The sequence below is a fragment of the Oncorhynchus gorbuscha genome, linkage group LG21, assembly GCF_021184085.1.
Source record: "Oncorhynchus gorbuscha isolate QuinsamMale2020 ecotype Even-year linkage group LG21, OgorEven_v1.0, whole genome shotgun sequence".
NCBI classification, from domain to species: Eukaryota; Metazoa; Chordata; class Actinopteri; order Salmoniformes; family Salmonidae; genus Oncorhynchus; species Oncorhynchus gorbuscha.
Genome location: NC_060193.1, coordinates 36048929 through 36062527, shown reverse-complemented (window position 1 = coordinate 36062527; position 13599 = coordinate 36048929). Strand labels below are relative to the sequence as shown.

The window sequence follows — 13599 nt, the reverse complement described above, 5'->3', positions numbered from 1 at the left end:
CTGTTAAGGATTCAGGATTTGTTATTTTCTGTTTGGACTTGAATAAACTCTGTTTCTGTTAAGTCGCTTTTGGGTCCTCACTCACCTGCATAACAATTCCACGGGACAAAACTAGATCCAGGGTATGATTGTGGCAATGTGTAAGTCCCGAGTCATGTTTGACAAAACCCGCTGAGTCAATGATGGCTTTCAAAAGATGGCTCATTCATCACAAAACCCACTGATATTCCCAACTACTTTAATATCTTTTTCATTGGTGAGATTGGCAAATTTAGGCATGACATGCCAGCAACAAACGCTGACACTAGACATCCAAGTATTTCTGACCAAATTATGAAAGACAATCATTGTAGTTTGGAATTTAGTAAAGTGAGTGTGGAAGAGGTAAAAAAAATATTGACAAGCAACCGGGTCTGACAACTTGGATGGAAAACTACTGAGGATAATGGCAGAGGATATTGCCACTCCTATTTGCCATATCTTAAATTAAGCCTACTAGAAAGTGTGTTCCCTCAGGCCTGGAAGGAAGAAAAAGTCATTCCCTTTCCTAAGAATAGTAAAGCACTCTTTCCTGGCTCAAATACCCGACCAATCAGCCTGTTACCAACCCTTATAGTTGGTAGTGTTTGACCAGATACAGAAAATAGTGTTTGACCAGATACAATGCTATTTTACAGTAATCAAATTGACAACAGATGTTCAGCACGCTTATAGGGAAGGACATTCAACAAGCACAGCACTCACACAAATTACTGATGATTGGCTGAGAGAAATATGATAAAAAGATTGAGGGGGCTATTTTGTTAGACTTCAGTGAGGATTTGGACATTATCGATCATAGTCTGCTGCTGGAAAGAATTATGTGTTATGGCTTTACACCCACTGCCATCAAATAAAATGTATTTGTCACATAACATCTTCTAAACATGTGTATTGCAGGTGTAGTGAAATGCTTGTGTTTCTAGCTCTAACAGTGCAGTAATATATAACAGTAATATCTAACAATCTCACAACAATACACACAAATCTAAGGTAAATGAATGGAATTAAGATGTAAATATTTGGGGCGAGCAATGTCAGAGCGGCATAGACTAAGATACAGTAGAATAGAATACAGTATATACATATGAGATGAGTAATGCCTAATGACTAGTGTTCCATTATTAAAGTGGCCAGTGATTCCAACTCTATGTATATAGGGCAGCAGCCTAATGTGCTAGTGATGGCTATTTAACAGTATCGTTAACACATGTAATGTGATTTCCGATCAATGAGGGAGCCTGGGATGCTGAAACAGGAAAGGGCCATCCCCAAACTGTTGCCAAAAAGTTGGAAACACAAAATCGTAAAGAATGTCATTGTGTGCTGTAGCGTTAAGATTTCCCTTCACTGGAACTAAGGGGCCTAGCCCGAACCATGAAAAACAGTCCCAAACCATTATTCCACGTTGAAAGTCACTGAACTCTTCATTAACGCCATTCTACTGCAAAAGTCTGTCTATTGAGATTGCATGGCTGTGTGCTCGATTGTATACACCTGTCAGCAATGGGTGTGGCTGAAATAGCCAAATTCACACATTTGAAGTGGTGTCCACATACTTTTGTATACAGTTGAAGTCGGAAGTTTATATACACTTAGGTTGGAGTCATTAAAACTCGTTTTTCAACCATTCCACAAAATTCTTGTTAACAAACTATAGTTTTGTCAAGTCGGTTAGGACATCTACTTTGTGCATGACACAAGCCATTTTTCCAACAATTGTTTACAGACAGAGTTTGTTTTACATATAATTCACTGTATCACAATTTCAGTGGGTCAGTTAACTGTGCCTTTAAACAGCTTGGAAAATTCCAGAAAATTATATCATAGATTTAGAAGTTTCTGATAGGCTAATTGATATCATTTGAGTCAATTGGAGATGTCCCTGTGGATGTATTTCAAGGCCTGCCTTCAAACTCTGGGCCTCTTTACTTGACATCATGGGAAAATCAAAAGAAGAACCTCCACAAGTCTACAATTCCTGAAGGTACCACGTCATCCTTGAGAGCAATTGCCAAATTCCTGAAGGTACCACGTTCATCTGTACAAACAATAGTACGCAAGTCTAAACAACAAGGGACCTCATAGCCGTCATACCACTCAGGAAGGAGACACGTTCTGTCTCTTAGAGATGAGCGTACTTTGGTGCAAAAAGTGGAAATCCATCCCAGAAGGACCTTGTGAAGATGCTGGAGGAAACAGGTACAAAAGTATCTATATCCACTGTAATACAATATCTTTATCCACATAACCTGAAAAGCCCCTCAGCAAGGAAGAAGCCACTGCTCCAAAACTGCACATGGGGACAAATATCGTACTTTTTGGAGAAATGTCCTCTGGTCTGATGAAACAAAAATAGAACTGTTTGGCCATAATGACCATTGTTGTGTTTGGAGGAAAAAGGGGGATGCTTGCAAGCCGCAGAACACCATCCCAACCGTGAGGTATGGGGGTGGCAGCATCATGTTGTGGGGTTGCTTTGCAGCAGGAGGGACTGGTGCACTTCACAAAATAGATGGCATCATGAGGAAGAGAACATTATTTGGATATATTGAAGCAGCATCTCAAGACATCAGTCAGGAAGTTAAAGCTTGGTCGCAAATGGGTCTTCAAATTGGACAATGACCATTTTGGAGGCCTACTAACCTGACTCAGTTACACCAGCTCTGTCAGGAGGAATGGGCCAAAATTCACGCAACTTATTGTGGGAAGCTTGTGGAAGGCTACCCGACACATTTGACCCAAGTTAAACAATGTAAAGGCAATGCTACCAAATACTAATTGAGTGTATGTAAACTTCTGACCCACTGGAAATGTGATTAAAGAAATGAAAGCTGAAATAAATCATTCTCTCTACAATTATTCTGACATTTCACATTCTTAAAAAAAATGGTGATCCTAACTGACCTAAAACAGGGATTAAATGTCAGGTATTGTGAAAACTGAGTTTAAATGTCTTTGGCTAAGGTGTATGTAAAATTACGACTTCAACTGTACATGTATATAGCACATTTCAATCATATTTAATTCAATTTCATGTTCATTCAATTGAGTCCTAATTTGTTATGATGTGCCCAATTTTGTGCATTATTGTTGGGTAGTCTAAGCATAATAAGCCGCATCCATATTTGCAGCAATAGGTGGTAATATCTCTCTAGGAGCTGATCCGTCATCGGTATTATGGGGTAATTATAATGGTAAGGTAAGATTTGAATGGAGAAAGCTGATCCAAGAGCACCACTGGTTTTCTTTTGATCCTGTAAGTTGCGACACTATGCCTCAACGACACACATAGCAAATGTTCTCACTGCATGGTGTTTTGGGAAACGCATGTTACATCTTCGGCCGTTGTAAGAATGATGAATCATTAAAACACTTCTAAGCCTAAGTTTCATCACTATATGGAAACTGGACAAACATACAGCACCAATATCAGCACCATTATAACTATTTAAAATGTTTACTTTTCCCACTCGTAATTGCTTGCCTGTTTGGATTTGTTTCTGTGACTAAGACTTAGATTTAGGCTGAACCCTGAAGAGTGATAAAAACATATCAATTAAAATTTTATTTTATTGGTCACATACACATATTTAGCAGATATTATTGCGGGTGTAGCGAATGCTTGTGCTCCTAGCTCCAACAGTGCAATATAACAACTACGTATCTCACAATTCACAACAATACACAAATCTAAAAGTAAAATAATCTAATAAAGAAATATATAATATTACGATGAGCAATGCCAGAGTTGTATTGACTAAAATACAGTAGAATAGAACACAGTATATACATATGAGATGCGTAAAGCATTATGTAAACATGATTAACGTGACTAGTGTTCCATTATTACAGTGGCCAGTGATTCCAAAAATATGTATATAGGGCAGCAGCCTCTAAGGTGTAGGGTTGAGTAGCCGGGTGGTAGCCTAGTGATGGTTATTTAACAGTCGGATGGCCTTGAGATAGAAGCTGTTTTTCAGTCTCTCGGTCCCAGCTTTGATGCATCTCACCTTCTGGATGAAAGCGGGGTGAACAGGTAGTGGCTCATGTGGTTGTTGTCCTTGATGGTCTTTTTGGCCTTCCTGTAGGTGTCGTGGAGGGCAGGTAGTTTTCTCCCGGTAATGCGTTAGGCAGACCGTACCACCCTCTGGAGAGCCCTCTTGTTGCGGGTGGTGCAGTTGCCGTACCAGGCGGTAATGCAGCCCGACAGGATGCTCTCAATTGTGAGGGTGTTAAGGGCCAAGCCGAATTTCTTCAGCCTCCTGAGCGCTGTTGCGCCTTCTTCACCACACTGTCTTTGTGGGCGGACCATTTCAGATCATCAGTGATGTGTACACCGAGGAACTTGAAGCTTTCCACCTTCTCTACTGCGGTTCCGTCGTCCCTCTGCTGTTTCCAAGTCCACGATCAGCTCATTTATTTGTTGACGTTGAGGGAGATATTATTTTACTGGCCCCACTCCGCCAGGGGCCTCACCTTCTCCCTGTAGGCTGTCTCGTCATTGTTGGTAATCAGGCCTATACCAGGTGCAGTATCTGTGAGTAGCTGTAAATCATAATGGCGGCAGGGTAGCCTAGTGGTTAGATCGTTGGACTAGTAACCGAAAGGTTGCAAGTTCATATCCCCGAGCTGACAAGGTACAAATCTGCCCCTACCCACTGTTCCTAGGCTCTCATTGAAAATAAGAATTTGTTCTTAACTGACTTGCCTAGTTAAATGAAGGTAAAAAATAATATTTTTATTTTTCACCTTTAGTTAACCAGGTAGGCTAGTTGAGAACAAGTTCTCATTTACAACTGCGACCTGGCCAAGACAAAGCAAAGCAGTGCAACACAAACAACAACACAGAGTTACACATGGAATAAACAAGCGTACAATCAATAACACAATAGAAAAAAAGAAAGTCTATATACAGTGTGTGCAAAAGGCGTGAGGAGGTAAGGCAATAAATAGGCCATAGTAGCAAGTCATTATACTTTAGCAAATTAACACTGGAGTGATAGATGTGCAGATGATGATGTGCAAGTAGAAATACTGGTGTGCAAAAGAGCAGAAAAGTAAATAAAACAATATGGGAATGAGGTAGGTAGATTGGATGGGCTATTTACAAATGGGCTATGTACAGCTGCAGTGATCGGTTAGCTGCTCGGATAGCCGATGTTTAAAGTTATTGAGGGAAATTTAAGTCTCCAGCTTCATTGATTTTTGCAATTCGTTCCAGTCATTGGCAGCAGAGAACTGGAAGGAAAGGCGGCCAAAGAGGTGTTGGCTTTTGGGGGTGACCAGTGAGATATACCTGCTGGAGCGCGTGCAACAGGTGGGTGTTGTTATCTTGACCTGTGTGTGTGTGTGTGTGTGTGTGTGTGTATGTGTGTGTGTGTGTGTGTGTGTGTGTGTGTGTGTGTGTGTGTGTGTGTGTGTGTGTGTGTGTGTGTGTGTGTGTGTGTGTGTGTGTGTGTGTGTGTGAGAGAGAGAGAGAGAGAGAGAGAGAGAGAGAGAGAGAGAGAGAGAGAGAGAGAGAGAGAGAGAGAGAGAGAGAGAGAGAGAGAGAGAGTATATGTGCTCATCTGGGTGAGATGGTCCTGACACTCACACATTAGGCTCTAGGTGCTTTAGTAAACAAAATGTGATCCTCACAATGTCTGATTGACCAGAACCACTTCAAAATGGCATGGCTGCTATACTGGATGAAGGGTTCGCACCCAAGAATACTTGATGAAGTGGCTTTCGCTTTTCACGCCAACCTCTCCCAGTGTAAAACCCTACTGCTTTCGTGATGCCCCAGTGTAGCTCCGTTGTTACACTTTGGTGCAATCTCAAAAGTATTCATCCCCCTTGGCGTTTTTCCTAATTTGTTGCATTACCATCTGTAATTTAAATGGATTTTTATTTGGATTTCATGTAATGGACATACACAAAATAGTCCAAATTGGTGAAGTGAATTGAAAAAAAAAACTTTACATAAATGTAAAGAAATATAAAACTGAAAAGTGGTGTGTGCATATGTGTTCACCCCCTTTGTTATGAAGCCCCTAAATAAGATCTGGTGCAACCAACTACCTTCAGAAGTCACATTATTCGTTTAAAAAAGTCCACCTATGTGCAATCTAAGTGTCACACGATCTCAGTATATCTATACCTGTTCTGAAAGGCCCCAGAGTCTGCAACACCACTAAACAAGGGGCACCACCAAGCAAGCGGCACCATGAAGACCAAGGAGCTCTCCAAACAGGTCAGGGACAGATCAGGGTTGGGTTACAAAAAAAATCTGAAACATCCCACGGAGCACCATTAAATCCATTATTAAAACATGTAAAGAATATGTCACCACAACAAACCTGCCAAGAAAGGGTTACCCACCAAAACTCACGAACCGATCAAGGAAGGTATTAATCAGAGGCAACAAAGAGACCAAAGATAACGCTGAAGGATCTGCAAAGCCCCACAGAGGAGATTGGAGTATCTGTCCATAGGACCACCTTAAGACATACACTCCACAGAGCTGGGCTTTCAAATGGAGCTTTTTGGCCATCATGGAAAAAGCTGTCTGGCACAAACCCAACACCTCCATCACCCCGAGAACACCATATGGTGGTGGCAGCATCATGCTGTGGGGATGTTTTTCATCAGCTGGGACTGGGAAACTGGTCAGAATTGAAGGAATGATGGATAGTGCTAAATACAGGGAAATTCTTGAGGGAAACCTGTTTCAGTCTTTCAGAGATTTGAAACAGCAGGACAATGACCCTAAGCATACTGCTAAAGCAACACTCGAGTGGTTTAAAGATTGCTGTACACCAGCGGAACCCATCCAACTTGAAAGAGCTGGAGAAGTTCAGTGGCTAGATGGGCCAAGCTTGTAGAAACATACCCCAAGAGACTTGCAGCAAAAGGTGGCTCTACAAAGTATTGATTTTATGTTATTTTTAGTTATGCACACTCAATTTTTCTGTTTTCTTTGTCTTATTTCTTGTTTGTTTCACAATAAAAAAAATTTTGCATCTTCAAAGTGGTAGGCATGTTGTGTCAATCAAATGATACAAAGGCAACAAAATAGGAAAAATGCCACTTTCGCACGCCACTGTATATGTGCCTAGGGACGTTGGCTTGTTATTTGTACAGATTGACATATCAAGAACACTACAAAATAACATAGGCAATATTTTATGGCCATAGGGTATATCCATTTTTGAATTCAATAACTTTTTGATAGCATCCTTTTTGATTTAAACAACATTTTCCCTACATGTTTGCCCATGGAAGAAGTGGTCAGAAAGTGACTTTTTGTTTAAATGAACTTTTTGTTTGAATGCCAAAACAATCAGGAGGTAAATGTGTTCAAAGGTGATAAAGGTGCTCAAAGTTGACCCATTTCGTATACCCCACCATACCATGTGACATCCATGTCTTCATCAATGGAAAATATAAACAGAGTTAGATTTAATTTAAAAGCATGTAGTGTTTTTTTATTTATTGAAAAAAAGTATTAAAAAAAATGATATAATTTGTAAACTTTTAATGTCAATTTTCTAAAACTCCATATATGTTGTAGCTTAGACCCTATTTCATATCATCTGAGCTTTTTGTGTTGTTTCCACCATCGGTTGAGACACAACATAGTCTTGAAGACAGTGTCATTTCAATCATAGAAATATGATTCATAGAATGGACTTATCCCTTCAGACAGCTGCAATTTAGCTGGTACTCCATTGACATTTTTATTGAATTGACATTTTAACTTCTAATTACTATCATAAAGATGATCGCCAGTCCATCCATTTTGAATGTCAACTTAAAAGGTCATGTTTATTCTATTATCTATATTTCTATGATTTCAATATGTTTTCTATGAAGGATTGACAGTATAATTTACAACAACAGATATTCCCTTTCAAGTCAACATTCTCTGATGTGTGGATCTTCAACCAACAAAAGTTGCCATTTCAATTTTATTCCCATTTTAGTACACTTATCAGCCAAAACATGACCCCCACCCTGTATTCAAGAACATGTTGTGTCTCAACCGATGGAGGGCACAACACAACTTTAGATGATGCAAAAGAGTGTTAAAGGTTAAAAAAGTACAGAATCTTGTTTTAAATACTTTTTTCCCAGAAATTATAAAATAGTTTGACAACCTGTTAGTAAGCTTATAAATTATATAAATCTCAACCGTTGATCTTTTCCAGTGATGAAGACATGGATGTCTAAAGTGGGTGGATTATGCAAAAGGGGTCAACTTTGAGCACCTTTATCTCTTTAATGTTTTGGCATTCAGGTCCAAAAGGTACATTTATGAGCACTTCTACAATGGGCAAATATGTATGGAAGGTTTCTTTCAAATTAAAAGGGCCCTGTCAAAAAAGGGATTGAATTCAAATGTATTTACCCCATCGCTTTGGCAGGACTACAACCACCAATAAACATAAATAACCATACAACTTTCAAATATACAAAATTATATAAATACCCTTCACAGTAGGTCAGGGTAATTGCAAGACACACATGCACGGTAGTGATCTTACGGTCATTGCCTAAGCCCTCTCTCTCCCACAAGCTTGGTTCCCACAGTGTCATATTGAGGCACTTAAAGCCATGTGGCTTCCAAACAACCCGGGCGCCAGTCAGCCAAGAGCCACCCTCAGTGGGGCATGATCCCATCTATGAGGGATCAGAGGTCACAGGGCTAAATATAGCCCAGAGCGAGGAGGGAAGCAGCGCAGGTGAGCCCAACAAGCCTGAAAAAGACCTGCCGGCTCGCATTACAGGAAACAGTCGTTCGGGAGAGGACTTTCCCATTTAAACACCCACTAACTTTTTTTCATTGGCCTAATCATGTGAAAAATGCCCTTCTTACACAAACAAGCAGATGATACTTGTATATTTGTTTTGATCTGTGAAAATGTGGTGAAATATAGAGTTGAGGGCAGGAAACGAGAGCTACCTCACTCTAGACAACAAAGGTTGATTATTTTCCCTCAGAGATGGGTGAAAGGACTGCAGTTGACTTCATGTTTTCATGGAAGGGACAGGTTCTGGCACCAAAGTTATTTAATATGAGCTAATGTAGATTGTGTTTATGTGCTGTGCACATAGCTAATGTGATCACTGTAACTGATTTAACATGTGTCCAGAGTGACATTGAAATACATGGGAGGTAATTTAAGGAGGTCTGCAATGGCTTTTTAGTGGACGATGTGATGCGAAAGGAGATTAAGGAGATCGGATTAAAATATAAAGCAGTTGTGATCCATTTGAGAGTGATTCTATAACCTGATTAGGTTGCAAAATGATTAAGTTGTTTTAATAACACTATCAATGAACTAGGAAAGCCTCTGGTTAGACAAAACCAGTTCGGATCTATTACGTTTTATTCAGAGAGAAAAAACAAAACCACAAGCCCACACAACAAAAGACCCTACATGTAGAAACTAGCACATTTCTAAGGGTATATGGGATCGGGACAGGGCAAATAAAACCAAACAGATCTGCTTTCATAACATAAAGATGTCTTTTGCTTTAGTGTTTGCCTAATGCAGTTTAAATAGTCTAGAACTGGTTTGATTATTTTGGGCTTTCACTACATGTTATTTGGCAAATATGAGCGAGCTCTTTCTCCCTGAGTGCTACAGAGTGAGGCACACCCCTGTGAATCATTCTAGGTCATGCCAACCTAAAGAGTGAGGCACACCCTTGTGAATCATTCTAGGTCATGCTTTTGTCAACTTTCGAACCTTCAGTTCATTCCCAAGACATACAATACATGTAGAATAAACTAGTCAATGACAATAAAGATAGATGCTGCTCTCTAGTGGCTATTTTGTAGCTTGAACTCCACCCGGGTCATTCTTGAATTTGGGTGACATTTAGGTCCCTTGCCTTTGAAACCATGAAAACACTTTACAAAAACAAATAGTTACACAGCATACATGTTTTTGATGAGCAATAATAAAACATAATGCAACATTAGGGCAAGCAAATAGGGGTGTACCAGTTGTAATGAGTGGAGTTGTTGTGACATGTTTTTGGGGTTTACAGATCTATCTTTATATTAATTTGAATGCTAGAAAGTAAACAAAAGTATTTACTTAATTCTATAGATCAATAAAACAAAGAAGGTTATTGATATATCTATATTGTTTTGGTGTTACCGCCTTGAAAACTAGACCATTCCCTTCAGAGGTCATTGGTATTGGGGGAGGGGTATATATTAAAGGTAATTATTTATTAGCAAATCACATACTTTTAGTATGTCATACATTTGAGGATTCCATTGATGATCTGGTGTGTATAAATAAAAAGTGTATTTGGTGTTACTGAATTTAAATGAATGGAAATTACATTGTGAGCAAAAGTATTCATCATATCACCTCAGTAAATTATTTGTAAAGGTTTAATGACCTTGGATTGGAGCGTCTGTGACCTCCATTTAATAAAATGGTTAATAAAAAATCTTAAAATGTGTCATTGATGTTACCGTCATTGGTGTTACTGGTGGCAAATTGTTATCATAATGGTTGATTTGGAATAGAAAGATGTACCGAAATACGTCAAATTTACCCAAATACCCACATTTATGCCATGCCCAAATGTTACTGCAATTCAAGAATTACCCATTCCCAACCACGAGTGCATGGTGGATTCTTGCAACAACAAATTAACTGCTTTTGAAGATAAGTTCTGAACAAAAGAAGACACAGGCTATGCTACTGTATGTCCTTACAAAGCTTTGCAATGGAACAATAGCATGATATTTAATATGTAACCAGCATCTCTCACTAAAAGCGCCAGACATAATGCTTGATCAGATAGACAAAGTTTAATCAGACTGATGCGACCCACATTTTGGACTGCATTTGAATGACTTTCTGCATTTTGATGAAATGTGAATTTCCACTACAATGCCAGTGAACTCTTCAATTTAGAAGTAACCCCAAATCCAATACATTTTCACACGCAACATAGTTTTTCAAAGTAGAACATTTTGCAGGATAGCCAACAATTACAACCTTTATTCACCCACAATCTGCATACAGAATGACTGCCAGGGTTAGTAATAAATGACTACCTAAACCATATTAACCGGAACAACTATTTCAGTAATGGGTGCAATAAGTCAAACTAACAGATTGGATAAGTTTAGAAAAAATGTATGGTAATTACCTTTGTGTAACATAATTCATCAATCAATGTATTGATTGTATATATCAATGATGTCGCTCTTGCTGCGGTTGATTCTTTGATCCACCTCCAGCCAGACGACACCATTCTGTACACATCTGGCCCTTCTTGACACTGTGTTATTAACAAACCTCCAAACGAGCTTCAACGCCATACAACACTCCTTCCGTGGCATCCAACTGTTCTTAAATGCTAGAAAAACGAAACACATGCTCTTCAACCGATCACTGGCCACACCCGCCCGCCCGACTAGCATCACTACTCTGGATGGTTGTCTGGCTAGACTATAAACTCTCCTTCCAGATTCACATTAAGCATCTCCAATCCAAAGTTAAATCGAGAATTGGCTTCCTATTTCGCAACAAAGCCTCCTTCACTCATACTGCTAAACAAATCCTTGTAAAACTGACTATCCTACCGATCCTTGACTTTGGCGATGTCATTTACAAAATAGCCTCCAACACTCTACTCAGGAAATTGGATACAGTCTATCACAGTGCCATCCGTTTTGTCACCAAAGCCCCATATACTACCTACCACTGCGACCTGTATGCTCTCGTTGGCTGGTCCTCACTACATATTCGTCACCAAACCCACTGGCTCCAGGTCATCTATGTCTTTGTTAGGTAAAGCTCCTCCTTATCTCAGCTCACTGGTCACCATAGCAACACCCACCCGTAGCAGGAGCTCCAGCAGGTATATTTCACTGGTCATCCCCAAAGCCAACACCTCGTTTGGCTGCCTTTCCGTACAGTTCTCTGCTGTCAATGACTGGAACAAATTGCAAAAATCACTGAAGTTGGATACTTATATCTCCCTCACTAACTTTAAGCGTCAGCTGTCAGAGCAGCTTACCGATCGCTGCAGCTGTACACAGCCCATTTGTAAATACCCCATCGAACCAACTACCTATCTCATCCTCATATTTGTTTCTGTTTCTCTGCTGTTTTGCACACCAGTATTTCTACTTGCACATCCTCATTTGCACATATATCACTCCAGTGTAAATTGCTAAATTGTAATTACTTCGCCACTATTGGCCTATTTATTGCCTTTACCTCCTTACTTCATTTGCACACACTGCATACATATTTTTCTGTTGTGTTATTGACTGTACGTTTGTTTATCCCATGTGTTGTTGTTTTTGTCGCACTGCTTTGCTTATCTTGGCCAGGTCGCAGTTGTAAATGAGAACTTGTTCTCAACCTGCCTACCTGGTTAAATAAAGGGGTTTCCTTTTAACATGCAACAATACAGATATTGAAACAAACAATTCTACAAATCTAACAGCAATTGAGCATGCTGAGGAATATAATAATGATGGGTGTGGTTTTGCAGACTAGCTTGACCCAAGTACCACTCGCCACTATTATTTGTGTAAACTCAAAATGGTTATTTTCTGTGGGTGTCACTGAGTATGATGACACCCCATTTCATGGATGCACAATTAATAGTTTAGCCTGTACAGTGACGTTAATAATTGTGTAAATTCTTGAGAATTGTGTTCTGTGGGTGTCACTGCGTAGGCTGATACCCCATTTCATGGGTGCACAGTCTGTTTAGTGCAATTTGAATATTCGATATGCACAATAGGCTGACTGGGAAGGTGATTTCCTACTGTCAGTCATGTTATAAGAGCTAAGATGCTAATATTTGTGTAAACTCTTGATAATTGTTTTTTTGTGGGTGTCACTGAATAAGCTGATACCCCGTTTCATGGGTGCACGTGATCTTCCTGTCTGGGTTGGCGCCCCCCCCCCCCCTTGAGTTGTGCCAAGGCGGAGATATTTGTGGGCTAGGATGGTCTCAGGATGGTAAGTTGGTGGTTGAAGATATCCCTCTAGTGGTGTGGGGGCTGTGTTTTGGCAAAGTGGGTGGGGTTATATCCTGCCCGTTTGTGCCCTGTCCGGGGGTATCATCGGATGGGGCCACAGTGTCTCCTGACCCCTTCCGTCTCAGCCTCCAGTATTTATGCTGCAGTAGTTTATGTGTCGGGGGGCTAGGGTCAGTCTGTTATATCTGGAGTACTTCTCCTGTCTTATCGAGTGTCCTGTGTGAATGTAACTATGCTCTCTCTAATTCTCTTTCTCTCTTTCTTTCTCTCTCTTGGAGGACCTGAGCCCGAGAACCATGCCTCAGGACTACCTGGCATGATGACTCCTTGCTTTCGCCAGTTGACCTGGCTGTGCTGCTGCTCCAGTTTCAACTGTTCTGCCTGTGGCTATGGAACCCTGACCTGTTCACCGGACGTGCTATCTGTCCCAGACCTGCTGTTTTCAAATCTCTAGAGACAGCAGGAGCGGTAGAGATACTCTTAATGATCGGCTATGAAAAGCGGAGGTGCTTACTTGCTGCACAACTACATTGATTATTATT

At 40.2% G+C, this 13599-nt stretch overlaps 1 long non-coding RNA gene across 1 annotated transcript in view; it reads right to left on the bottom strand.

The window, feature by feature from the left end:
• LOC124007836 overlaps nt 1-11456 on the bottom strand; it is a 43666-nt gene extending 32210 nt beyond the window's left edge. Inside the window, exon 1 of the long non-coding RNA XR_006834022.1 lies at nt 11206-11456. This is a non-coding gene — a long non-coding RNA (uncharacterized LOC124007836). The remainder of the gene's footprint in view (nt 1-11205) is intronic.
• Between the last annotated feature and the right edge of the window lie 2143 nt (nt 11457-13599).